General features: G+C 43.1%; 1 pseudogene; it reads right to left on the minus strand.

Moving 5' to 3' along the window:
• The window catches only part of LOC102497422 (40S ribosomal protein S3a pseudogene), a 22,341-nt pseudogene that overhangs the window by 2,285 nt on the left and 13,907 nt on the right, over positions 1 to 6,149 (minus strand).

The following is a 6,149-nucleotide window of genomic DNA, read 5'->3' on the forward strand; positions in this document are numbered from 1 at the left end:
GAAGAGAGGACATAAGCCACCAGGTCAGGGACTCAAACTGTGGTCAGCCCTGTGGGAGTCCAAGACCTTAACTACATGCCACCCGCTGGCCCCCATTTCAGACATCTTAATGGCAGGATGAGACAGTTTCAGAGGCTCTGCAGAGCTCTGTGTGGGAGCCTCTGAAGAACCACTGCATCAACTTGAAGCTCGCAGTGTAGCTGAGGATAATATAGGTTAAAAAATCATTAATAATATGACTGATTTAAAAAAACATAATGGCAATAACGAGAAGTCTGAAATGAGTATGTGTTTATGGAAACAATGAATGGTTATAGGAAAAGAAAGTTGAGAGATTCTGAACGAGAGAAATAAAAAGTCATGAAGCATGTTTTGGAGAAGGAAATCCTGCCCTGGGCTTAGAGAACACTGGAGATTTCCCCAGATGGAGAAAAGGAGTGACTGTATCCCAGATAAATAATTTCCACAAAAACAGATATATGGGGATGAATCTGTAGTGTGCATAGAGGGTACCCAGAGAGGTTGCCTAGATTGTTTGGAATTTTGTGCTTTGTTTTGAAGAGTTGTGAAAAGAAAATAAGGTGGAAGAAGAAAGTTGGGTCCAGATGTTAGCACACTAGAAATACCAAGTGGAATAGTGCACACACAATCCTAAGACAATAGGAAAAGAATGAACGCTGTCGGGAGGACCATGTCAAAGTAAAACAGTGTTGTCTGGAGACCCATGTGATGTAGGACAGGATGAAATGGGAAATCTGCATGAAGGCAGGCGGATTCCTCAGGAGGAGGCTCTGAATGAAGTGTCGTGAAACTGGAAAACTGCAAACACTGATGCAGCTGGCCCTCTGTATCCAGGGGTGTGAAAAGCCAGTGGCACTACATGGTTTTGTATCTATAGATTTTATTATCTGTGGACAGAGGGTTCTAGTACCAGTCCTGTGTGGATACTGAGGAACAATGGCACGAAGAAATTAAGGAAGAAGAGTAGCACCAATGGGACCCGGTACCTGAGTCTAGCAGCAGAATGTCACCCCTTGACTGATGAAGGATTGGGCCAATGGCAGAATACAGCTCGCGTCAACAAATATTTGAGTTATCAAGTCCAAGATAAACCACTTCTCAGGACTTACCTTGGCAGCGCAAATGCCAATGTGGCAGAGAAGAGATTGGAGAAAAGATTAGATGGGAAAAGTTTGGAGAGGGAAGTCTAGTGAGTATTAAAGATGATTTTCATTTGAGTTTAAAGAAAATGAAAATGTCTGGGAAAAATTAAATTATCTATCTCATGACTTATAATGGATTACATTAAAGGCACAAGATGAAGTGTTGTGCACATTTAAGTTCAGATGATATTAAAATTAAAAGCTGTTGGTAAATTCCATATTATTTTAAATTCATTTTAATAGCAATATTTTGTTTCAATATTAAGTGATTTTGTGTCAGGATAAGCAGTTGGGGTAATGGCTGTGTCACTGGACTCCCATGTGGTTGACTGTGGTTCGAGTCCCAGACCAGGTGACTTAAACTCATGCCCGGCAAGTGGGCGTGCCCAAGATCCCAAGGAGAGAATGGAGGAGAAAGGATTGTGGTGTGGCCATCCCCCTGGGGGGGGGTGATTTCTTGCTTTCTGTCTCTCTGTCTCTTTGTCTCTTTCTGTCTTTCTGGCAAGCACACATGCACTATAGCAAAAACCTCTCCAATAAATAAATAAATGATTTTGTGTCCTCTGCACTTTTCCCATCCCTTTAGTGTAAGCAGGGAGCTGATCTTTGTTATTCTTGTCCTTTAGGGATTGCTGCAGGGCAAAATATAGGAGCGTAATGTAGATCTCTCCTAAATTCAGTGTTGGTGTAATGTTGTGGTCCTGTAGGGTAGGAGAGAGATGTTGAGAATTCCCCAGTCTTTTTTATTTTTTTGGAGAGGTTTTCACTACAGGGTGCGTGCGCTCGCCAGACAGACAGAGAGAGACATAGAGACAGAAAGCGAGAAATCACCCCCCTGGGAGGATGGCTACGCCGCCATCCCTCCTATTCTCCTCTCGGGATCTTGGGCACGCATGCACGCGCGCCCAGTGTATTTTAAGCCACCGGGTCCGGGACACAAACCGTGGTCGACTACGTGGGAGTCCAGCGACATAGCCATTACGCTAACTGCTGGTTCCCGAGAATTCCCCAGTCTTCATGTGACTCAAAAGAGATGTCATCTACAGGTCATACTTCACTGAGAAATAGGCTTCCAGACACTCATCTTTTCCTTCTTTTTTATTTTTTCCATTTAAAGTTTATTCATTCAATTCTGCCATAAGAGAGAGAAATGGAGACAGAGACAGGAAATGTTAACAGGATCTTTGCACTGTGATCTCCCCCAGCCCCCACCCAGCCTGGATCACAGACATGTGTATGTACTCCACATGCTCCGGGACATAAGCCCAGGACCATTCCATGTAGTTCCACTTGTGCCACCACTGTGCCACCACCTGGCCCCATCACCTTCTTTAAATCTAGCAATACCAGTGATCCCAAGAGCCATGAAGCATCGGGCCTCTGTGCAGCAGTCTGTGGGGAACTGGTGACACAGGACTGGAGAGATTTCTCATTTCTTTTCTTTTATTCTTTTTTCTTTATTTTTTTTGGAGAGGTTTTTGCTATAGAACACGTGCACTTGCCAGAAAGACAGAGAGAGACAGAGAGACAGAAAGCAAGAAATCACCCCCCAGGGGAGATGGCCATGCCGCAATCCCTTCTCCTCCATTCTCCTCTCACAATCTTGGGCACGCACATACACACACTCCCAGCATGAGTTTTAGCCACCGGGTCCTGCACTCGAACCGTGGTCAGCTACATGGGAGTTCAGCAACATAGCCATTATGCTAACTGCTGGTTCCAGGTTTCTCATTTCTTAATGCTAGCAACTTTCTACCTCTGCATCAGGGAAGCCCATGAAGCAAGGTGGTTGACTCTTCCACCAATCTTACAGGAGGGAAACTCAGTTTTTATTTATTTATTTTTAAAATTCATTTATTTCCAGGGGTGGTGGGAGTATGCGCCATAGGATCTTCATGCTATGATTCTTTCTCTAGCCCTGCAACCAGCCAGATCATGGACACACACACACGCACACACACACACACACACACACACACACACCCGTGTTCCTGGTGTGCTGAAGTAGAGCTGGGATGCAAACCTGGAACCTTCCCCTGTGACCAGCATCCGGCAACAGTGCCTTACTGTCTGCACCATAGAAGAACGGTATTTCTTGTATTATGATATATTATGATTTATCATTGAAAATTGGCAAGCTGGAGTGTTAAAGATCCAAAGTTATATTTTGTTTATTTGTTTCTGTCCATAGCCAGCTATAGTAGACCTCTCCAAATGTCTTTCGGTCTTGGAATTCGTGTTAGAGCACTCTGCTACATTAAGGAGCGAAGGATGGCATAGCTCACAGTATTTACTTCGCAGTGGTTCCAACACATTTTTGTTGTTGTGTCAGGCCCCATCATTCTTCCACACTATGAATGAGGTGGTTGAACTACACACAGCAATTTCTCACTGAAAATTCTTGTTCAAGTTCTGAGCAGCATGATAATGGAGAAGAGTAGATGAACATTTCTCGTATTGCATCATAAATCACGCGAGAAGCCAGGCAGCAACAATTCTCTTTTAGAACAAAAAATACTTCGTGAAATACTGCCTGAACCTCAAGTCAAAGTATTCAAGGCTTTCTTCTTCCAAATGTTTCCCATAAAAAAAAGAATAATAAATGAATTAACATGTTTTGTGTGATGTTTAGATAAGCCATCTCATTTTTTTTTTAAAGACAGAGAAACAGAAAAAGCACAAGTGTGTGAGAGGAGGAGGAAGGAGGCAGAAATAGAAGAAAAAAGATTTAAAAAAAAACTTTTTTTTTGAGAGGTTTTTTCACTATAGGGCGCGTGCGCTCACCAGACAGACAGAGAGAGGCAGAGAGATAGAAAGCGAGAAATCACCCCCCAGAGGGGATGGCCATGCTGCAATCCCTTCTCCTCCATTCTCCTCTTGGGATCTTGGGCATGCACGCACACGCGCCCGGTGTGAGTTTTAAGCCACCGGGTCCGGGACGCGAACCGCGGTCGACTACGTGGGAGTCCAGTGACATAGCCATTACGCTAACTGCTGGTTCCCTAAAAAAATTTTTTTCTACAAGAGAGACAGAGAGACAGGCACCTCCCAACAAGGTCTTCACTCTATGACCCACCCCCAACTTCAGTCAGGCCTGTCATGGGCACATTTGTGCCTGGCATGTTCAGAGAGGTCCTCAGATGGAAATCCAAACTCTCTCATGTGGGTCTGCCTTGCTGAGCTTTGATACAGGTATTTTTGACGGGAATTTACCATTGAGATCTTCTGTCCCGGCCTCTCAGCTAGGATTACAGGTGTGTGCTCAACCTGCTCGGGTTAGCCCCTAGCCCAAGAGTTAAACCCGAACCTCTGATGTGGCCCTATTCTCACACAGCAGCGTCCTCATGCTTTGGCTACTGTGGCTAGGCCTTCAATTCTTTTTAAAGACCATTGAAATGTAAGCTATAAAATCACCAACAACAAAAGCACAGAAGACGGCACTTTTTTCCCTTGTCTGAAATGTGTTCATTAGTTTCTTTCTAAATTTAAGCATGCTTTGTGGAATTGATGTCTCTGTTTTATGAATCTTCTGCTTCCTCTTTCGATTATTCTACAGCAATACTAAATGACTAATGAAATCTGTATGGCATTGTAATTGAAATCGTAACTGCCCTGAAGAAAATTTGCATATGTCATGTTGTGTGAAGTGATGTTGAAATCCGGCCATAAGTGGTCCCAGTCAAGCTTAAAAAAATTGTTAGTATTATTGCATTTGATTAACGTCGAAGTAATCTGCATTTTTGATCACTTCGGTAAGTTTCATGACTGTCAACATTTGCCAAGTACTTTTACTTTCCCCCAAATTATTGTTGACATTTTGGTTTCCATTTAACAAGTAAGTAGCTCCCATTCTTGGAGATGTTACTTAATAGATACCACATGTACAAGGCCATAAGTAAACAACATTTACAGTAAAACAGGTTAAGAATACAACGTACATATTGTAGCCGGAATCCTAGATTATGCAAATGAGGGCAAACTATTTTTGTAGCAATTATCCAAACCTGCCAAAACCCGACAGAGTCCGTCGAGTCTCAGGTGGGCATTAACACAGCCTAAATTTGTACTAATCCCCCTTTGAGGAAGGAAGCATTAGCAAATGCTCTGTGGCAGCTGTTCATTTTACTATACAGTCAGAGGCTGCCAACAGGAGGGAATACTTAGGAGGTCAATTTGAATGAACACATTCAGAAAGTAAACAAAAGCATAAATGCATATAATGTGAAAAAAAAGTTTTTTGAAAGAACCATACATACAATTTTTTTGGGAACCATACATTTCTTTCTAGATTTTTCCTGGTAGCTCCAATTCTAAAAAGTTTATTCAGGCCTATAATCTAGATGTGGTTCCCTATAATGACAATTTATTGGCATATCAATTAAAAAACCTGGGCTTTATCAGAGGGAGGATTATAAACAAAATATGATCATGTTTTCTGAAAAAAGTTCAAGTGTACTTCTTGAGACTGATACAAATTAGGAGCGATGCTGCACTATTAGCTCAAAAGTAAGCAAAGAAAGAAGCTATCACATTTCCTGGTTTTGTATGGCAGGAGCCAGAATTTGCACAAGGAAAGAAAGATTCAGGAAGGGAGATTGTAAAGAGAGCAAGAGGAAAGGGTTTAAACACAGCTATGGAGGACAGAATTAATAAGTCGTGTTAACAGATACTAGGAGATGGGCTGTCTCAGACCAGAGGTCTGTGCTACTTCCGTTCTCATTAAAAGTTAGAAAACTTGGGACCAGCAGTTAGCGTAATGGCTATGTCGTGGACTCCCACGTAGTCGACTGCGGTTCGCATCCCATTCCTGGTGGCTTAAAACTCACGCCAGGCGCATGTGTGTGCGTGCCCAAGATCCCAAGAAGAGGATGGAGGAGAAGGGATTGCAGCGTGGCCATCCCCCCTGGGGGGGGGTGATTTCTCGTTTTTTGTCTCTCTGTCTCTCTCTGTCTGGTGAGCGCACGTGCCCTATGGCAAAAACCTCTC

Source organism: Tupaia chinensis, unplaced genomic scaffold (assembly GCF_000334495.1).
Source record: "Tupaia chinensis unplaced genomic scaffold, TupChi_1.0 Scaffold145916_1, whole genome shotgun sequence".
Classification (NCBI taxonomy): Eukaryota; Metazoa; Chordata; class Mammalia; order Scandentia; family Tupaiidae; genus Tupaia; species Tupaia belangeri.